Genomic DNA, 22,813 nt, shown 5'->3' with positions numbered 1-22,813 from the left:
ACTGCTTCATGGAGCAATTGGTTCAGGAACCAATGAGAGAGGGAGCTATTTAGATTTAATTCTTAGTGAAACTGAAAATTTGATGAAAGAGGTAACGGTGGTGGGTCCACATGGCAATAGTAATCATAACATGATCAAATTTGAACTAATAACTGGAAGGGGGACAATAAGTAAATCTAGAGCTCTAACACTAAATTTTCAGAAAGGAAACAGAAAAAATGAGGAAAATAGAAAAAGACTGAAAGGTACAGTTGCAAAGGTTGAAAGTGTTCAACAGTCCTTTCATGGATTACAAACTGGTTAAAAGACAGGAAAAAGAGTGTAGGATTAAATGTCAATTTTCACAGTGGAAAAGGTTAAACAGTGGAGTGACTCAGGGATTTGTACTTATAGAAACATAGAAACATAGAAATGACGGCAGAAGAAGACCAAACGGCCCATCCAGTCTGCCCAGCAAGCTTCACACATTTTCTCTCTCATACTTATCTGTTTCTCTTAGCTCTTGGTTCTATTTCCCTTCCACCCCCACCATTAATGTAGAGAGCAGTGATGGAGCTGCATCCAAGTGAAATATCTAGCTTGATTTGTTAAGGGCAGTAGGGGTAGTAACCGCCGCAATAAGCAAGTTACACCCATGCTTATTTGTTTTACCCAGACTATGTTATACAGCCCTTATTGGTTGTTTTTTCTTCTCCCCTGCTGTTGAAGCAGGGAGCTATGCTGGATATGCGTGAAGTATCAGGTTTTTTTTTGTTTTTTTTTCTCCCCTGCCGTAGAAGCAGAGAGCTATGCTGGATATGCGTGAAGTATCAGTCTTTCTCCCATGCCGTTGAAGTAGAAAGCCATGCTGGATATGCATTGAAAGTGAAGTATCAGGCACATTTGGTTTGGGGTAGTAACCACCGTAACAAGCCAGCTACTCCCTACTTTGTGATTACGAATCCTTTTTTTTCTCCGCTGCCGTTGAAGCTATGCTGGAAATGCGTGAAGCATCAGTTTTTCTTTTCCCCTGCTGTTGAAGCAGAGAGCTATGCTGGAAATGCGTGATGTATCAGTATTTCTCCCATGCTGTTGAAGCAGAGAGCCATGCTGGGTATGCATCGAAAGTGAAGTATCAGGCACATTTGGTTTGGGGTAGTAACCGCCGTAACAAGCCAGCTACTCCCCTCTTTGTGAGTGCAAATCCTTTTTTCCACATTTCCTCTTGCTGTTGAAGCTTAGAGCGATGTTGGAGTCACAGTAAGCATGTGTATGTTTATTGAATAAGGGTTTTGTGTCCAGGCAGTAGCCATCATTCTGGCGAGTCACCCACTCTTCATTGGCGGCCTCTTGACTTTATGGATCCACAGTGTTTATCCCACACCCCTTTGAAGTCCTTCACAGTTCTGGTCTTCACCACTTCCTCCGGAAGACCATTCCAGGCATCCACCACCCTCTCCGTGAAGAAATTTATTTATTTATTTATTTATTTATTTTGTTTTATATACCGGCAACCATTTGCACATCGTGCCGGTTTACAGATAACTTACAACCAAAGGATATATAGGCAAGGCCTTTACAAGGAACAGTGTGTAACATAAATGTAGTAACAGGGCAGTTAACTCGAAAAATAGGATAAATAAATAAGGGAGGGAGGGGTAGGGGTAGACGAGACAAGGAGGGGGAGGGGGGAGGGTGAATGTGGATACATAAGGATAAGCTATGTACAGGGGTATGAGGAACAATTGATATGTACACAGGTTATATACAAAATTGTGTAAGCGCAGAACAACAATAATTGAGGTGGGAAAAAGTGTGCGGTTGTACTAAGTAGCATTTTTTAGGTTTGTAGTTCCTTAGAGGGGGTGGGTGTTGGGTGTAGGTCCTGTGGGAGGGTGTTGGTGTGAGATGGAGGTCGGGTTAGGGTGTTAGTAAGAGATGATGATGATTGTGATTGGGGGTATGCTTGGAGGAAGAGCCAGGTTTGGAGTTTCTTTTTGAAAGTGGGTGTGGAGGTTTCAGTGCGTAGGTCAAGAGGCATGGAGTTCCAAAGGGAAGGGCCTGCGAAGGAGAGGGCCCTATTGGTGGTGGAGATGAGTCTTGTGGATTTTATGGAAGGGGGAATGAGGGTTCCACGGAGAGAGGAGCGGGTGGGTCTTGTGGAGGTGCGAGGGAGGAAAGGTGGGTTTAGCCAGTTGTAATGTTCGTTAGCAATACTTTTGTGGATGAGGGTAAGGGTTTTGTAGATAATTCGTGAGTGGATGGGAAGCCAGTGGAGGTTAATGAGGGTGGGAGTAATGTGGTCTTTCTTATTGGCATTAGTGAGGATGCGTGCAGTAGTGTTTTGAAGGAGTTGTAGAGGTTTGATGTGGGTAGCAGGGAGACCAAGTAGGAGTGCATTACAGTAATCAATTTTTGAAAAAATTATAGATTGAAGTACTGTGCGGAAATCAGAGAAGTAGAGAAGGGGTTTGAGTTTTTTGAGGGTTTGTAGTTTGAAGTAGCAGCTGCTAAGGATAGATTTGATATATGGTTTGAAGGTTAGTTGGTTATCAAGTATAACCCCCAGGTTTCTTGTGTCAGAGAGAAAGTTAAGGGGGTGGAGGGTGGAGGAAAAGGGTATGGATGCGTGTTTAGAGGAGATGAGGAGGAGTTCAGTTTTTTGCGGGTTAAGGGCTAGGTGCATGTCAGTGAGGAGTTGGTTTATGGAGGCGAGGATGGTGTTCCATTTTTGGAGAGCAGTGAGTACAGAATTAGTGAATGGCATGAGGATTTGCACATCATCTGCGTAGATGAAGTGTGTGATACCAAGGTTGGAGAGGAGGTTTGTGAGGGGGAGCATATAAATGTTAAATAGGGTGGAAGAAAGGGAGGATCCTTGGGGGACACCACGGTCGAGATTAACAGGGGGGGATGTGAAATTGTCGGTGAGGACTGTGTAAGTACGGTTTTGGAGAAAGGACTTTATCCAAGAAAGGGCGGTACCTGTGATTCCTATGCTGATGAGAGTGTTGATGAGGATGTTATGATTTACTGTATCGAAGGCGGCGGAAATATCTAGCATGGCGATGAGGTAGGAGTTACCGGCATCCATGCCTTTGATGATGGTGTCTGTAAGGGAGAGGAGTAGGGATTCCGTACTGAGGTGTTTACGGAAACCATATTGTGTTGGTAGGAGTATGTTGGATTGTTCTAGGTGGTCAGAGAGGCGGGAGTTAACTAGTTTCTCAATGATTTTGGAGAGGAAAGTGAGATTAGAGATGGGACGGAGGTTAGATAGGTTGGAGGGATCAAGTGAGGGTTTTTTTAGAATGGGTTTGACCACGGCTTGTTTCAGGGAGATAGGGACCAGGCCGTGTTCCAGGGAACAGTTCACGATTTTGGAGAGTGAGGTGGCTATTGTTTTAGGAATAGCGAGTAGAAGTTTAGTAGGGATAGTTTCTGAGGGGTGGGAAGAGGGTCTCATCTTTTTTAAAATGTTTTCTATTTCTAGGGTAGAGGAGGGCTCAAAAGAAGAGAGAAAGGTGGGAATGTGTGGGGTGGGAGAGGTTATACTATTGGTGTTGGGGGAATTCTTGGTATTAGGGTTAAACTTGGCAGTGATGTTGGATATTTTGTTCTTGAAGAAGAGGGCAATTTCATTGCATCGTGTCTGTGAGGAGGGGACTTGGGGTGTAGACACGTTGGGTTTGGTGAGATTAGAGACTAGGGTAAATAGTGCCTTTGGATTGAATTGGAGGTGGTGAATTTTTTTGGCATAGTATTCTTTTTTAGTTGTTTGAATGGCGTTTCTGTATGCATGCATGAGTTGGTAATAGATGGTTTTTGAGGCAGGAGTGGGATGTTTGCGCCAATGTCTTTCTGCAACTCTAAGCTGGATTTTTTGGGTTTTGAGTGTCTGGGTGTACCATGGTTTTTTGGATGATTTGGTTTGTGTGATTGTTTTTCGAATGACTGGGCATAACTTGTTAGCAATTTTTTGCGTAGTTTCTGTCCAGGAGGATATAGCACTATCTGCTGTCTCCAGGTCAATGTGATTTGGGATGTTGGAGCAAGCCGTAGCAAGTGTGTCTAGGGGGCAGGTTTTACGAAATTGGAAGGATTTAGGCTGAGAGGGAGAGGATGTGGATGGGGTTTGTAGAGAGAGAGTTGTGTTGATGATGGAGTGGTCGGACCAGGGGACAGGGAGGCATGTGGGGGAGTGGATGACATTGATGAGTGAGTTAGTGAAGATAAGGTCGAGGGTATGACTGGCTTTGTGGGTTGGGGAGTGGACAAGTTGGGTGAGGCCCATTGCGTCTAAGGAAGAGATGAAGGCTTCGCATGGTGGGGATTGGGGAACGGAATCGACATGAAGGTTAAAGTCGCCAAGGAGTATTGTGGGGATGTCGGGAGAGAGGGAGATGGTGAGGAATTCGATGAGGGGGGAGGGGTCTTTTTCTAGTAGACCAGGGGGAGTATAGATAATGCAGATTTGTAGAGATTGCGATTTGAAAAAGCCTACTTCGTATTGATTGGGAATATTGCAGGTTTGTGAGGTAAGCTTGAATTCTTTTTTAGCTATGAGGAGTAGGCCCCCTCCTCTTTTCTTTTTGCGGGGGATAGAGAAAATGTCATAGGTTTCAGAAGGCAGTTGGTTAATGAGGGGGGTGTCGCAGGGTTTGAACCAGGTTTCAGTTACAGCAAAAATTTCTGGTTTGGAGTCAGTTAAAATATCATGGAGAAGGTGTGTTTTTTGTTTTAGGGATTGGGCGTTGATGAGTAGAAGAGAAATGAGGGAGATGGTGAGGGCTTGCGAGGTGGGAGATATGGGGATGGAGGTCAGACGCCTTTTTTTGGGTGTTGTGGTGGGTGAAAGGGGGGAGGGATAGTTTTGAGGGGTGTCCGAATAGATAGTTGGGGGGACAGAGGTGAGCGTGTGGGGGCATTATTGGGTGGAGGGCTAGTGGTGGTGTATTGGGGAGAAAGACAGATTGTGGGATGCAGGCACAGTAATGCAATTGAAACAGAAAAATGCAGTTGAAACAGATTAATGCAGATGCAGAGACCGTAATGGAAATGAACAGATTAATGAACAGATTGGAAATGAACAGATTAATACAATTTAACAATATTAGTGTACTTGACCGGAGTAATGCAATTGACAACGGGAAACATGCAATTTAAGGATTAAAGCAATTTACCAGAGTTGTGCAGTTGAACAGATTAATGCAAATTAACAAAATTAATGCGATTGAACAGAGTAGGTATGCATTTGGATGAGGTGATTTATGATATGCAGATACTGTTAAGTGATTTAACCAAGAAAGTCATGTGAAGGTCATGTGAAGTGTGAAGGGGACACACTTACGTATGATACAGTTGATGTGAGGTCCAGGGTGTTGGATGATTTCTCTGGGGGAGGGCAGAAATTTGCCAACAGTCTATAGCTTGTCTTTAGTGATCGTGGTTCTCTTGGTGAGGATTCCTGTCTTCACGTTACAGGCGGTGGCTTCTGGCAGGGTGTTCTTGTCTTTAGTGAGATTGCTGGATACAGTATAGGGAGAAACATAGGGTGCTGCTCGGGGTGAGCGAGGGGCAAACCGAAGGGGCGAAACAAAGGGGCGGGCCCCTTTGTCGCGCTCCTTCGGCGAGCGACGCTCAGTGCGCGGCGCCGGAGAAGAGGAGGATTTAAAGGCCTCGCAGGCCTCGCCTGATTGGCCGTCGGTGAGCTGGGAGCGGCGGCGCTGATAGGCTGGTCCCTGGAGGGACTGGCTGAAGGCAGGCTTTGCCGGAGAGAAGGAGCAGGAACCCTCGCGGTCGACGGTGTGGACCCCCGAGGGTGAGTGTTAAATTTGTGGCCTTACCCCGGTGGGTCTGCGGCGCCGATCGCGCAGGCCAGCCTCGGTCCGGTCATCGGGTCCTCGCGGTCGCCGGCATAAGAGGAGGAGGAAGCGCCGGAGAAGAGGAGGATTTAAAGGCCTCGCAGGCCTCGCCTGATTGGCCGTCGGTGAGCTGGGAGCGGCGGCGCTGATAGGCTGGTCCCTGGAGGGACTGGCTGAAGGTGGGCTTTGCCGGAGAGAAGGAGCAGGAAGCCTCGCGGTCGACGGTGTGGACCCCCGAGGGTGAGTGTTAAATTTGTTTGTGGCCTTACCCCGGTGGGTCTGCGGCGCCGATCGCGCAGGCCAGCCTCGGTCCGGTCGTTGGGTCCTCGCGGTCGCCGGCAGAAAAGGGAAGTGATTATTCCCTTGTACAGGTCCTGACATTGGTTCTGAATCTTCCTCCCTGGAGCCTCAAATCGTAACCCCTGGTTCTGCTGATTTTTTTCCTACGAAAAGGTTTGTTGTTGTCTTTGGATCATTAAAACCTTTCAAGTATCTGAAAGTCTGTATCATATCACCCTTGTTCCTCCTTTCCTCCAGGGTGTACATATTTAGATTCTTCAATCTCTCCTCGTACATCAACCGATGAAGATCCTCCACCTTCCAGGTCGCCCTTCTCTGTACCGCTTCCATCTTGTCTTTGTCTTTTTGTAGATATGGTCTCCAGAACTGAACACAGTACTCCAGGTGAGGCCTCACCAAGGACCTGTACAAGGGAATAATCACTTCCCTTTTCTTACTCGATATTCCTCTCTCTATGCAGCCCAGCATTCTTCTGGCTTTTGCTATTGCCTTGTCGCATTGTTTCGCAGACTTCATATCATTAGACACTATCACCCCAAGGTCCCTCTCCTGCTCCGTGCACATCAGCCTTCCCCCCCCCCCCCCCCCCCATCGAATACAGTTCATTCGGATTTCCACTCCCCATATGCATGACTTTGCACTTCTTGGCATTGAATCTCAGTTGCCATATCTTCGACCACTCTTCCAGTTTCCTTAGTATCCCGTCTCATTCTCTCCACTCCTTCCGGCGTGTCCACTCTGTTGCAGATCTTAGTGTCATCCGCAAAAAGACAAACCTTACTTTCTATCCCGTCCGCAATGTCGCTCACAAAGATATTGATCAGGACCGGTCCCAATACCGATCCTTGCGGTACACCATTTGGGCTGGTGCTTTTCAATATATTTATAAATGATCTGGAAAGGAATACGACAAGTGAGGTTATCAAATTTGCAGATGATATAAAAGTATTCAGAGTAGTTAAATCACAAGCAGACTGTGATACATTGCAGGAGAACCTTGTGAGACTGGAAGATTGGGCATTCAAACGGCAGATGAAATTTAATGTGGACAAGTGCAAGGTGTTGCATATAGGGAAAAATAGCCATTGCTGTAGTTACACGATATTAGGTTCCATATTAGGAGCTACCATCTAGGAAAAAGATCTAGGCATCATAGTGGATAATATTTTGAAATCCTCAACTCAGTGTGCTGCAGCAGTCAAAAAAGTAAACAGAATGTTAGGAATTATTAGGAAGGGAATGGTTAATAGAACGGAAAATATCATAATGCCTCTATATCGCTCCATGGTGAGTCGCTCCTTGAATACTGTGTACAATTCTGGTCACCGCATCTCAAGAAAGGTATACTTGCACAGGAGAAGTTACAGAAAATAGAGACCAAAATGATAAAGGGGATGGAACAGCTCCCTTATGAGGAAAGGCTAAGGAGGTCAGGGTTGTTCAGCTTTGAGAAGGGTAAGGCTGAGGGGGGTATGATAGGGGTCTTATGAATAGATATGAATCAGTTATTTACACTTTCAGATAATAGAAGGAATGGAGGGCACTCCATGAAATTATCAAGTAACACATTTAAGACAGAAAATTCTTTTTCACTCAGCGCACAATTAATCTCTGGAATTTGTTGCCAGAGGATGTGGTTAGTGTCGTTATTGTAGTTGGGTTTAAAATAGGTTTGGATAAGTTCTTGGAGGAAAAGTACATTAACTGCTATTAATCTAGTTGATTTAGGGAATAACCTCTGCTATTACTGGCATTAGTAGCAAGGGATCTTCTTAATGTTTGGGTAATTGCCAGGTTCTTATGGCCTGGTTTGACCTCTGTTGGAAACAGGATGCTGGGCTTGATGGACCCTTGGTCTGACCCAGCATGGCAAGTTCTTATGTTCTTAGTAATGGCACACAAGTACTGAGTTCCCTCCTGTCCTTCGAGCCCCATAGTATTCTTACCAGTCAGGAGTGGGGAAGTTTATAATGTAATTTTGTGACTTCTGGCTATGTGGAGGTCCATTTTAGACCCCATCTCCATAGCCATCTTGATTCCACTGCATGGTGACCAGAACTGCATGACCATGCAATGATTTTTGGATCTGGTTTCTAACATGCTATGTGGCTTGCAATTCAATATTAGCACTCAATCCCATTGGCTGGTCACTGGATTGCTGGGGGAGGGGCAGGTGAGATTTAAAGGGAGATTGAAGCTTCTCTCTCATTCCATTCATTCACTGTCTTTTGAGCAAACAGCCCATTTCCTCCTCTACTCCACTGTTCTCTCTCTCTCAATGTATCTCTAATATATATTTTAATATCTCTCTCTCTCTTAATATATCTCTCTCACTATATCTCTAATATATCTTTTAATCTCTCTCTCTCTCTCTCTCTATATATATATATATGTGTGTGTGTAAAACAATGTCTGTTTCTTAAATAACAGGCATACAATCTAAGGCTTTAAATAAATAGTAATAATAGGAGAGTAAACAAAGAGGTGAGAGGTGAATGGGGAGAAAGTACATTTACAGATTGTCTCCTCATCAATTTCATATGCTGTGCCATTGCTGCTGTTCCTTACTTTAATCTGTGAAATTTCTTCTCTTATCAGCTTTCACCTGGTTCAGGCTCAGAAAGACCAGTTCCAGTCTACCTGGGTACCTCTTGGACCTCTGCACCATCATACCTTGTTTCACCCTTTGACCAATAGGCAGCAGTCATTAGCATGCCCAATCCCTTAGAGTGCACTAAGAGCATGGCCATGCCATAAGACATTAAGGTCTCTTGTATTGAGTCAGGAGAGTTCCATTTGCACACCTTATGGCCCTGTGGGGTTGATTATGTGGACCCTTGAACCGGAACCACCACCGAGAGATGGCTTCCAGTGGTCCTCATTCCTGGGAGGTGGTACTGGTGGAGAAGACCCAATTGGAGCTTCATATTTACCATCTCACATTCCCCTCAGGATGAGCACTTTGGTGCTGGAGTCAGAAGGACTTAGGTGTGGGTCTTCTAACATCGAGGAGTCCAAAAAGATGGTAAGGTGGTGTCAGGAGGTCCAGGTTGAGGCTGATGGAAGACAGAAGAAGCCAAGGGCAGACCGGGAGTCAGGGCAGGCAGCAAACAGGTAGTACAGTGAGACAGGCCAGAGGTCAGGGCAGGCAGTGGATGGCAGCACAATGAGGCAGGCCAGAGGTCAGGACAGGCAGCAGAGGAGCAAAGACAGAAAGCCAAGTTGGGGTCAAGACCAGGAAGTCAGTCCGAGGAGCAGGAGAGTAAGCAGGGCTAGAGCACGAGAACAGAAATATGAGACCAGGAGGCATGATAGCAAGCTGGAACACAGGATCAGTAACACAAGCTGGAATGCAGGATCAGGAACACAAGCTGGAATGCAGGATCAGGAACACAAGCTGGAGCTCAGGATCAGGAACGCTGCAACAATGCACTCGGAGCGAGTAAGACCTGTTGCCAAGGTGAAGTGCAGGAAACTGAGCCAGGCTTAAATAGGGAAGTGCTGTGATGTCATCTTCAGTAGCTGGGCCATGATTTCCTGCCACGGCCCCTTTAAGAAGAAGTGAGAGGCGTGCAGGCGCACCTAATGGATCGCACGCTGGGATGGAGTCGGCGGCATAATGAGCCACGTGCGGAAGATGCTGCCGCAGGATTCGGATCCAGGCTGCCCTTGACCACCGAAGGAAGAGCCTGGGGCCAAATGCCTGCCAGTGCAGGTAAGGGGGCCTGATCACGGGTTGCCGCGGCTGGGATTCCTAACATGTGGGTGCTATGGATCAACAGGAAGAAATGAAGTTGCACTTGGGAATAGTGTATAGATCCAGTCAGGACAATAGTGATGTATGGCAAGGAGGACCTAAGACAACTCCGTGGAATCAGAGGAAAAACAGAGAGATAGGGGTAAGGAAAGATAGGCATGAATTAATGAATGGTGCTGAAATATTACTCTCTTTCACTGGATCCAGCCCCTGGTCAAAAGGAAGCAGGACTTAGTTTTCTGGCAAATTGATTTTCCCACCTGAGTGGACTGATAGCATGAAAGAGAATCTGAGTTGCTTGAAAGTTCTTGTATCCCAGCTATTGGATTTTCCAAAAGCTGGAGCATAGGATAGACCAAGGTCCCACAACCTAGGAAGGAGGAGATTGGCATGAAGACAGTGTTGCGCTGGAGGTGGACCCTTGGCCTGGTGCAGGATTGATACGGCCGTGTGGTCAGACCCAGACAGTGCCTGCCACCAGGAGGCGGTGCACACAAGGAGACAGAGGCTAGCTGGAGCTTCACCAATAACAGTCCAGGGTTTTTGCAGGTTGAGCCCTTGGGTACCTGGACTTAGGTGGGCCTCAGAGGGTCTCCCAGAGAGGTAGCAGAGAGGTGTGCCCACCACATGTAAGAGTGCACGGCTGATGCAGAGTATATGGAGCAGACCTGAGCTGGAGGCTCCGGAGACTTCAGGGAGGTAACAGTTCAGAAAGGTACTCCAGGTGGCACAGGCAGCGCTTGTGGGTCTGATGGAGTGAAGGCTGCGAACAGAGTCCAAGCAGGTTGGTCTGGTGGTCACAGAAGGCAAGAAGAGCGTGTCCGAGTGAAGCACAAGGGTCAAAGCCAGGGTATCCATCCAGAAGTGGTCAGCAAAAGCAAGGGTCAGTTCAAAGGTCAGTCAGAGAGTAGTTAAGGCAAGTGAGGGTCAGTTCCAGGTGCAGGTCAATGTGGTCAGGCAGGCAGAGGTCGGTTCCAGGCAGCAGTAAACGTGGTCAGTAGGCAGGCAAAGGTCGGGTTCAGGCAGCGTTCAGTCGTAGTCAGGCAAGCAGAGGTCAGTACCGAGAATCAGTCCGAAGGATACTACCAGGGAACGTGGAGCAGGGACGAGACAGATGCTGGAAGACATGGAGGACCATGGGAACACTGGAATATGAAGAGGCTGGAACACGGAGAGGCTGGAACACGGAGAAGCTGGAACACAGGAAAGCTGGAAGAAGGAGACACTGGAACAAGGAGACACTGGAACACAGGATGAGGTACAAGGAACAGGCAAACTACTGAGATGTCGACCTTATTGCCAAGGCAAGGCTCTGGGGAACAGGCCTCGCCTTTTATACCATGGTTTAGTGACATCTTTGCAAGGCACTGTTCTCGGGTTTCAGGCACTGGGCCCTTTAACTACGAGGACATCATACGTGTGCGCACCTAGCGGCAGGTCTGAGTAGTTCTAAGATGCAGAGCCACAACGGGAGCTCCGCTGAGAGGCCTGTGGCGTGAAGGAGGATGGGGAAGGCCGCGGTGAGAATCGGGGATGCCAGGAGCTGGCAGCGGCGGCAAGACCGATACTAGTAGAGGGCAGCGCAAGGTGAGCAGGCCCGATCACGGCACCAACGAGGCCAGGACACGCAACAGTAAGGCCTTCTAGGCCTCCCCCTTACCAGTCTGGGTTTTTCTGGGTGTTGACAATGGAACTCCTGGAGAAGGTTCTTGCTAGAATGTTTTGGGAGGGCTCCCATGAATTTTCCTGTGGGCCGAAGCACTCCCTTGACAGGAGATACTCCCAGTGGCCCTCGACAACATAGGACGTCTAGGACTTCTTTAACCTGGTGTTTTCGGGTTCCGCTGAATGTTGCGTCGAGGATGAGACCTTCGGGAAGGCCAGGAGAGGATCAAGAGTTTGAGTAGTGACACGTGGAACGTGTTATAAAACCCCATGGAAGCCGGCAGTTTAAGTTGGTAGGTGACCACTCCTACCCGTTGTAAGATTGGGAATGAACCTACAAATTTGGGAGCTAGCTGTTGGGAAAGCAACCTTAGCTAGATGTGCTTAGTGCTAAGTCAGACTCTTTGTCCAGGGAGGAACATGGGTGCGGCCCGACAATGGGCATCTGTGACATGCTTGGCCCGGGTCGGCAGAGTCGCTCCCTTACTTGTTCCCAGAGCTGGCATATCATTTGTGCTGTAGATTGGGCCGCAGGTGAGGGAACACTGAGTGGAACCGGCAGTGGTAGGTGAGGTTGGCATCCAAAAACTACAGTGAAAGGGGATACTTCCATGGCAGAGGCAATATGGGTGTTATGGGTTAGTTCTACCCATGGCAGGAGGTCAGCCCAGTTATCTTTCTGGTCGTTGACATATGACCGCAGGAAGATTTTCAAAGACCGATTAGTCCTCTCGGCCTGGACATTTGCTTGTGGGTGATATGCTAACATTACATTTAGCATAATACTGAACATCTTACAGTTAAGGCAAGTGAGGGTCAGTTCCAGGTGGCAGTCAACATGCTCAGGCAGGCAGAGGTCGGTTCCAGGCAGCGGTCAACATGGTCAGTAGTCAGGTACAGGTCGAGTCCAGGCAGCGGTCAGTCATATTCAGGCAAGCAGAGGTCAGTACCGAGAATCAGTCTGAAGGGTACTACCAGGGAAAGTGGAGCAGGGACGAGACAGACGCGGGAAGACATGGAGGACCACGGGAATACAGGAACACGAAGATGCTGGAACACAGAGAGGCTGGAACACGGAGAGACTGGAACACAGGAACATTGGAACAAGGAGACACTGGAACAAGGAGACACTGGAACGCAGGATCAGGAACAAGGGACAGGCAAACTAGTACACCGAGGTGTTGACCCAATTGCCAAGGCGAGGCTCTGATGAACAGGCCTCGCCTTTTATACCATGGTTTCGTTACGTCATTGCAATATGCCATTCTCGGGATTCCCGCGCTAGGCCCTTTAAATATGAGGATGTTGGCCGCGCGTGCACCTAGGGGTGGGGCCGAGAGGTCAAAGACGTGGAGGCCAAAGGGGAGCTCTGCTGGGAGGCCTGTGGAGTGGAGGAGGCTGGAGAAGGCCACGGTGAGCGTTGGGGATGCCAGGAGCTGGTGACGGCCTCAAGACCGGCACTAATAGAGGGCAGCATGAGGTGAGCAGGCCCGGTCATGGCACCAATGCGGCTGGGACGTGCAACAGACAGATAGCAACATGGAGATCATTCAGATAGAACCCCTCTCCCACATATAGAAAATATATGCATTTGAACCCAGAGTTCCAAGTAAGCCTTTTCTAATTAATCTGTTACTTATTCTATTAGTGATAAGGACTATACTGGCAATAAGCCTAAATAGCATAACAGGGACCCAGTTTAGAATAACAATGGTGGTAGCCCGAGTGAGCCATGGTAGGGAGTGCTCACAGGCACAGTTTCCTCTTACTCTTCTTCCTTAACAGACATATGTACAACACAGCCTTCAAGATGATTTTGCAGTAGCACAAAACCCAAGAATCCAAAGAACATGTTATAAATCTTCAGCCATAGGGAAGAAAGTGTGAGTCACTGTCACAATCACATAATAGTGAGTATGCTACCAGTGGGAAAAGAGTTGGCGTCCTGGCTGCCACAAACTATACCAGCATGCCACTGGTCCAAGGCAAACAAAATAATGGAAAAGAGGGTATCCTTTTGAAGACTACTCCAGTGACAGCTGAAGCAGCTAATCAAGTTCAGTAGCCTTGAGTGGCTCCCCTAGCATGGAAACACTTGCTCTAATGGATTACCCCATACTGTGGGAGGCAGTGCTTTGGTCACTACAATGCAGGGGAATACCACATCATTATACTGATTTTTTTTTTGCTGCATAAAAAGAGGAAGAAGAATGGTCTTCGTAGATGAGAAAAGACGCATGAAGAAAAGAAATATCAGCCTTCTCAGAGATAAATGGTGAACTGGATGAGGCCATGGTATTGAGTAGGGTGGATCCTTCCCTGAACATATTTTTATAAACATACTTGGACTTCATTCTGGTGTTTTCCTGTCTTAAATATAATGAGAAATTTTTTGTCATATGTGTAAATTTAAAAATATTAAGTGGAGTCAGAGAAAGGTTTCATACATGGTGTAGGTGCCCCGCACCTCCGTAAGGTGAGCTTATAATCATCAACCTTCCTCCTCCTCCTCGATGAACTTTTAAACGATTATTTTTTGAAAATTTTTTGTGTGAACTTGTGTTGTCCCTAACAACACCTAAAGGACTCTTCCGTGGCAAGTTGCCACGGAAGAGTCAGGTAGCTGGACCCACTTTCTGCAGCATACACACTGCACACCAGATCTCCCTGTCTTCCTCCTCCTGAGACTTCTCCTTTGAGTTCTTCAAGCCTCTGTCTTATCTCTAGGCTGAGCGAGATGGGAGAGTGAACACTGAGTACTGGATGGATGAGACTCATTCTGAGTGCTGGGAGCAGTGGCAGTAGAGGAACTCTGACAGTCGTATGTGTCCTCCAAGCTAACTAAGAGAGCAGGTTCTCTGCATCACACTGACGTCTCCCTTTTCCAGCACTTGAATTATATAAAGGGAGCTGGTCTACAGTAACAGGTTCATGTGCCTGACATAGTAACTAAGAGGGCAGGTTCCCTGCATCACACTGACTTCTCCCTTCTCCAGCACTTGTATATAGAGGGAGCTGGGGTACAGACACAGGTTCACGTGTCTGCCATAGTAACTAAGAGAGCAGGTTCTCTGCATCACACTGACTTCTCCCTTCTCCAGCACTTGTATATAGAGGGAGCTGGGGTACAGTAACAGGTTCATGTGTCTGCCATAGTAACTAAGAGAGCAGGTTCTCTGCATCACACTGACTTCTCCCTTCTCCAGCACTTGTATTATATAGAGGGAGCTGGGGTACAGTAACAGGTTCATGTGTCTGCCATAGTAACTAAGAGAGCAGGTTCTCTGCATCACACTGACATCCCCTTCTCCAGCACTTGTATTATATAGAGGGAGCTGGTCTATAGTAACAGGTTCTGTTACGATCCCGGTCACTAGCTTAGTGACCGGGCTCTTACCTCCTGCTGGGCCGCCGCATGGTGCTGGGTTTCAGGCCTCTCGAGCCGCGTGGCAGCAGCGTCTCCACGAGGGAGACGCCGCCGAAGACTCCTCCCCTTGGCCAGGGAACGCGCGCGCGCGCGCGAGGGACGCGGTTTTGTGTGCTCAGCACCCGGATGTGCTGACACGCCCCCGAGTGACGTCAGACGCCGGCGGGGCATTTAAACAGCTGCCGGGGTTTTCCTAGTTGCCTTTGCAACGCGGTCACTCTGCTGAGCCCTAGTTGCCATTCCTGTTCGTCTGGTTCCTGATCCTTGCCTGCTTGTTCCTGGATCCTGCTTGCCTGCCCGACTCCTGTTTTCAGCTCTGCTGCATCCTGATCTCTGCCTGCCTAGACTCCGGTTCGTGACTTCGTTCTGCCTGCCTGCTGCCTGCCTAGACTCCGGTTCGTGACTTCGTTCTGCCTGCCTGCTGCCTGCCTAGACTCCGGTCCGTGACTTCGTTCTGTCTGCCTGCTGCCTGCCTAGACTCCGGTTCGTGCCTTTGCTTCCTGGTTCTCTGCTCCCTTCGCCTAAGTCCCAGCGGTCCGGGTCCCTACGGGCTCCTCCTGGGGGGACCTCGGGCTTCCAGGGTGAAGACTCCTAAGTCCTCGCGACCCGGGCTCCCACAGCTCCTCTGGAGGGGTCACGGGTTTCCAGGTGAAGCTCCTGCTCGTCCAACGGGTGTTCTGCCTCCCGACTGTCTTACACGCCAGTCGGCCCAAGGATCCACTCCTGGATTTCGGCAGACATAACAGTTTGCAAAGGCCATGGATCCGGCAGATCTCGCTGGTCTTCAGGCCATTCCGGGACTCGCCCAACGATTGGTACAACAGCAGCAGGTTCTTGATTCCTTGGTAGCCACGGTGGAGCGTATGGCTACTCGTATGGATGCCGAACCTCCTGCACCAGTTCCTGTACCAGTGGCCGCCCCGGTCGTCACGCTCCAGACGCCTACTCAACTTCCTGCTCCCTCCAGATACGCCGGGGATCCCAAGGCGTGCCGCGGATTTCTAAACCAGTGCTTCGTGCGGTTTGCCTTGCTACCCGGTCAGTTCCCTACTGACTCGGTCAAAGTGGCGTACATCTTTTCTCTGCTGGATGGTAAGGCGCTCAATTGGGCCTCAGCGATGTGGGAGAAGAGCGACGTCATTCTCACTAACCTCGACAGCTTTGTTGCCAACTTTAAAGCAGCCTTCGATGAACCCGCCCGCCAAACTTCAGCAACATCCGAGTTACTGCAACTTCGACAAGGAGCACGCACGTTGTCTGATTACGCCCTGGAGTTCCGCACATTGGCATTGGAGGTGGGGTGGCGTGATGACGCACTGCGTGGCATTTTCCTGGAAGGTCTTGCGGGCCGAATCAAGGACGAATTGGCCGCCAGGGATATCCCTGAATACCTTAATACCCTCATTGAATTAGCAGGACGCATTGACCGACGCCTTCAACAGAGGGCAAAGGAGGTTCGTCCTCAACGATGTATGGCGTCTCTGGCTCCCGTATTTTCTAAGCCTTTTACGCCGAATTCCCGAACCACTGGGGCCTCCCCCAAACCATCTACCGAGGAGCCAATGCAATTGGGGAGAACGTCCCTGTCTGAGGAAGAGAAACGCCGCCGCCGCAATCTAGGACTCTGCTTGTACTGCGGCGGGAAGGGGCACTTCCTTTCTCAATGTAAGGAACGGCCGGGAAACGCGCACGCCTAGGAGGAATGGAGGAGTGTCTCCTGGGCTGTTTTAATGCTGCTCCTCAATGTACAGTGCCTATTACCCTGAAATTCCCGGGAGGATCCTTTGAGACGCGGGCTCTCATTGACTCCGGGGCCGGAGGGAATTTTATTACACATGAACTTGTCCAGCAACTCCACTTAGCCACTCAACCTCGTGAACCGCCGTTACAAGTTACCTCCATTCAAGGAACTCCTTTGCCCGGGAGTATTTCTGTTTCCACAGTACCACTTGTACTTCAGACCGGGTTGCTACACCATGAGACGATTTCTCTTCTGGTCTTGGAGAAATCAGTACACCCGGTGGTTCTCGAGTTACCCTGGTTGCAATTACACTCTCCAATGATCCAGTGGGACGAGTTACAAATTACACAGTGGAGCTCTCGTTGTTTCCGCTCTTGCATCAAGGCGGAGGTGGGTCCACCTATCCCATTGGCACACGTTGGGTCCTTACTTCCAAGTCCCTACATGGATTACGCCGACGTCTTTTCCAAGGAGAAGGCGGAACTGCTACCGCAACACCGTCCCTTCAACCGTGCCATAGAACTGCTTCCAGGTACAGTGCCACCCCGAGGCAGAGTGTATCCTTTATCCCAGCCAGAGACTAAGGCCATGTCCGATTACATTAAGGAAAACCTCGCCAAAGGCTTCATCCGCCCGTCTAAATCTCCAGCTGGGGCGGGATTCTTTTTCGTAGCGAAGAAGGACGGTTCGCTGAGGCCCTGCATTGATTATTGGGGTCTAAACATCATTACTAAAAAAACCCGGTATCCGCTGCCCTTGATTCCGGAACTATTGGACAGACTTCAAGGGGCTCGTGTGTTTACTAAGTTGGACTTACGTGGGGCTTATAACCTGGTTCGTATCCGTCCCGGGGATGAATGGAAGACCGCGTTCAATACCCGGGACGGTCATTATGAATACCTGGTTATGCCGTTCGGCTTGTTTAACGCCCCTGCTGTGTTCCAGCATCTCATGAATGAGATTCTCCGGGAACTACTGAATTCATGCGTCATCGTGTATCTGGACGATGTCCTTATCTACTCCCGTGACTTAGAGACTCATCGTTCCCAGGTTCGCCAAGTACTTCAGATTCTTCGAGATCAACATCTGTATGCGAAACTCGAAAAATATTTATTTGAACAGGACTCCTTGCCCTTTCTGGGGTACATTATTTCAGCTACCGGATTCAACATGGACCCTGAGAAAGTGTCCGCTATCAAGAAGTGGCCTCAGCCAGTTGGACTAAAGGCGTTACAACGTTTCCTGGGGTTCGCAAACTTTTACAGGCATTTCATACCTGGATATTCATGGCTGGTGGCGCCCTTAACAGCATTAACTAAGAAAGGGGCGGATACTCGACTTTGGTCTTCCGAAGCGCGTAAAGCGTTTCTTGACTTAAAAGAGGCCTTTCTATTAAAGACCTGTTTGCATCACCCGGACCCTTCTCGGCCTTTCATTGTCGAAGTGGATGCTTCCAGTGTGGCAGTGGGAGCCGTACTCTCACAGTACTCTACCTCAGGGAAACTGCTGCCGTGCTCTTATTTCTCCAAGAAATTCACTCCGGCGGAAAACAATTATGGAATTGGTGATAAAGAACTTTTGGCCATCAAATTGGCTTTCGAAGAATGGAGACAGTGGCTTGAGGGAGCTCAACATCGAGTCACCGTGTACACCGACCATAAGAATTTGGAGTTTCTCTCACAGGCCCAACGCCTTAACCCCAGACAAGCTCGGTGGTCACTATTCTTTAGTCGTTTTGACTTCCTTCTCAAATACCGGCCTGCTTCAAAGAATGTACGGGCCGATGCCTTGTCTCGGAACACCATCTTTGAAGAGAGGGAGGATTCTCCGCAATATATCATCGACCCTGCAATGATCACCCTAGCAAGTACCACGGTATCCTCGCATGGCAAAGTGGTAGTCTCGCGACGTGACCGAAGAAAGGTGTTAACGTGGGCTCATGACTCTCTCACGAGGGGCCACGCTGGTCGAGAGAGAACTCTAACTTTACTGAATCGATACTATTGGTGGCCTCAAGTACGGCAAGATGTGCGAGAATATGTCACATCCTGCCCGGTCTGTGCCAGGCAGAAACCTCGCGTAGGAAAACCGTGGGGTCTCTTGCAACCTTTGCCGATTCCCACCCAACCTTGGATTCATATCGCCACAGATTTTGTGGTGAACTTACCGCCATCCGAGGGGAACACTGTGATCTGGGTCACGGTGGATCGCTTTTCAAAAATGGTTCACTTGGTACCCTTGCCCAAGCTCCCATCAGCACCCGAATTGGCACAGCTGTTCATGAAGCACATCTTTCGCGCTCATGGACTTCCTCAAAGCATAGTCTCCGATCGGGGACCCCAGTTTACAGCCCGATACTGGCGTGCTCTTTGCAAAAAATTTGGAGTACAATTAAATTTATCCACCGCTTTCCATCCCCAGAGCAATGGACAGACGGAGCGGATGAATCGCTCTCTCAAGACATACCTTCGCAGTTTCATCTCAGAAAAGAAGGATAATTGGGTTTCTCTTCTACCCTGGGCTGAGTTTGCCTACAATAACCACACGCATTCTGTCACGGGCCAGTCTCCGTTTCAGACTGTCTTCGGGTATCAACTCAGATCTCCTATTCCAGTTCCTGTGGATGTTCCTTCGCCATCGGTCCAGACGGTAGCCACGCAGCTGCAACAGTTATGGAAGTCCCTGCAACAACGTCTCTTTGCAGCAGCCCAGAAGGCATGAAGGAATGCAGATCGTCTTCGCCGTCCCGCACCAAACTTACTGCATGGAACTAAGGTATGGCTAAGTACTAAGAACCTCCACTTTCCGGGTCGTTCCCGCAAGTTGGCTCCCCGATTCTGTGGTCCTTTTCCAGTGGCTGAACGGATAGGATCAGTGTCCTATAGACTCCGTCTCCCCTCTTCCTTACACATTCACAACGTGTTCCATGTGTCTCTGCTGAAACCGGTAATATTCTCTCGTTTTCATCGGCTCACCCCTGACGCACTCACAGCCTCGTCTTCCGAGGACCCTGTTTACCAAGTACAAGAGGTCAAGGATGTGCGCTTCCACAACCGCCGATGGGAATATTTACTGGCTTGGGAGGGGTGTGGTCCAGAGGAGGATTCGTGGGAGCCTGCACGACACATATTGGACAAATCTCTACTGTCTCAGTATCATCGGGACAATCCCGGGAAGCCTGGTCCTCTGAAGAGGGGGCGTAAAGGGGGGGGTACTGTTACGATCCCGGTCACTAGCTTAGTGACCGGGCTCTTACCTCCTGCTGGGCTGCCGCATGGTGCTGGGTTTCAGGCCTCTCGAGCCGCGTGGCAGCGGCGTCTCCACGAGGGAGACGCCGCCGAAGACTCCTCCCCTTGGCCAGGGAACGCGCGCGCGCGCGCGGGACGCGGTTTTGTGTGCTCAGCACCCGGATGTGCTGACACACCCCCAAGTGACGTCAGATGCCGGCGGGGCATTTAAACAGCTGCCGGGGTTTTTCTAGTTGCCTTTGCAACGCGGTCACTCTGCTGAGCCCTAGTTGCCGTTCCTGTTCGTCTGGTTCCTGATCCTTGCCTGCTTGTTCCTGGATCCTGCTTGCCTGCCCGACTCCTGGTTCTGCTCTGCAGTATCCTGATCTCTGCCTGCCTAGACTCCGGTTCGTGACTTCGTTCTGCCTGCCTGCTGCCTGCCTAGATTCCGGTTCGTGACTTCGTTCTGCCTGCCTGCTGCCTGCCTAGACTCCGGTCCGTGACTTCGTTCTGTCTGCCTGCTGCCTGCCTAGACTCCGGTTCGTGCCTTCGCTTCCTGGTTCTCTGCTCCCTTCGCCTAAGTCCCAGCGGTCCGGGTCCCTACGGGCTCCTCCTGGGGGGACCTCGGGCTTCCAGGGTGAAGACTCCTAAGTCCTCGCGACCCGGGCTCCCACAGCTCCTCTGGAGGGGTCACGGGTTTCCAGGTGAAGCTCCTGCTCGTCCAACGGGTGTTCTGCCTCCCGACTGTCTTACACGCCAGTCGGCCCAAGGATCCACTCCTGGATTTCGGCAGACATAACAGGTTCATGTGTCTGGCTGCCCTCTCTTTCTCTTGCTTTATAATTTGGAAAAGAGATTGGTGGGTCTTTCAGTGCTTCCCTAGCTCTTCTTTTGCCATAAGAGTCCTCTGGATTTCCACGCTGCCTGCCCTGAAGAGGCTGGTGTGACATAGAACATTTTTGTTAATATAAACAAGTCTTCACTTTGAAAAGATTGAAAACCCTGGTATAGTAAGCCTCCATCAATATTGTACTGTGCTTGCTGAGGGAGCTTGGAAAAGCCCTCGGATGAATAAGACAGACATTAAGATGGCCTTCTGTCTGCTTTCTGTACATCCAGACAGTTAATGGATTCTGTGCTCCCACTTAAAGGAAACTCATTATTATGACAAGTGCACATCCCCATGCGCTGCTCCAACTCATGCGCTTACTTAGAAATGTTCTGCAAATGTCTCCTCTGGATCATCTTAGATGTTATCTGCAGGATCTATTGGAGGATGAGAACATAATCTATCCCAGCTCTCTGCTTCTGATTCCTGCTTCAGATGAAACAGATCCGACTCTGGTGTTCACCTGCCTCCATTTCCCTCTGCTCCTGGAGGATTTTGCTGGTTCCTATTCTAGTCCTGGTATTTACCTGTATTTCTATCCTCTCCTGATTTCATAGGGGGCTGATAACAAATAGGGCTCCACTGCAGGTGAGAAGAGGCAGCTGAGATGTTTCTGCAGAGCCTGTTGGAAAGGGAGAAATTAATCTATCCCAGCTCAGTGTTCTTGAATCCTGTTCTATCTGCTGCAGCTCCCGTTCTGTCATTTACCTTCAGCTCTTTCCTCTCCTATGCTGGAGGGAGCTCCTGGCCCTGTTTTACCTGCCTCAGGTGGGGGTCACTCCTAACAGTTGTGCTAAAAGAGGTTGCCCCTTTGGGATTTCCTTCAGGAGCTGTCAGGACTGTTAGGGAGTGCACATTTCACTTCTTTTCTTTGGGGATGGACTCAATAGTGAGTGCTTACCTCTACCTCTTCCCTTAATGAGAGAAAGGTTTGGGGTTGGAAAAAGTACCAGGGGATTTTGTATTTGTTCATATTTAGCAATCATTTCATAGGTTATTATTTACTTGAATTTAGATTATGTTTTGAAATTCTCTCAGTTGCTTTTCTTGCATGAAAGTGATATATAAATATTATGGTGATTCCTAGGACTCTCTGCACAAGAGTTTACATCTTTAAAACTATCAGATAGGAGCTGCTTAGAGCCATATAAGGACATTTAAAATGGATGCCCCTAAGAACTACATTACCCAGACTTCCCAGGGTTAGTATCCAGGATGATCCTCTCAGGGAACAGCTGATCAGGGAGGAGTCCTTACCTTTTCTGCTGAAGGCTACCAGGTACAGTAATTGGGGCAGACTTTGCATTAGTGAAGAGACAAATAGGGGTAGATTTAAAAAAGGGTTACACGCGTAGGTTGTGGGGTAGATTTTCAGACGAGCGCGAACAGCCTACTTTTGTTTGCGCTCCAGGCGCAAACAAAAGTACGCTGGATTTTAGTAGATACGCGCGTAGTCGCGCGTATCGGCTAAAATCCTGGATCGGCGCGCGCAAGGCTATCGATTTCGTATAGCCTGCGCGCGCCGAGCCGCGCAGCCTACCCCCGTTCCCTCCTAGGCTGCTCCGAAATCGGAGCGGCCTAGGAGGGAACTTTCCTTTGCCCTCCCCTCACCTTACCCTCCCTTCCCCTACCTAACCCCCCCCCCCCGGCCCTGTCTACACCCCCCCCTTACCTTTGTCGGGGGATTTACGCCTCCCGGAGGGAGACGTAAATCCCCGCGCGCCAGCGGGCCTGCTGCGCGCCGGGCCGCGACCTGGGGGCGGGTACGGAGGGCGCGGCCACGCCCCCGGGCCGTAGCCACGCCCCGTACCCGCCCCCAAAACGCTGCCGACACGCCCCCGCAACGCCGCGCGCTCCGGCCCCGCCCCCCGACACGCCCCCCTCCGAGAACCCCGGGACGTACGCGAGTCCCGGGGCTCTGCGCGCGCCGGGAGGCCTATGTAAAATAGGCTTCCCGGCGCGCA

This window comes from Rhinatrema bivittatum, chromosome 16 (genome assembly GCF_901001135.1).
Source record: "Rhinatrema bivittatum chromosome 16, aRhiBiv1.1, whole genome shotgun sequence".
NCBI lineage: Eukaryota > Metazoa > Chordata > Amphibia > Gymnophiona > Rhinatrematidae > Rhinatrema > Rhinatrema bivittatum.
The sequence above is the reverse complement of the archived record's forward strand: the minus strand, read 5'-3'. Positions refer to the sequence as shown.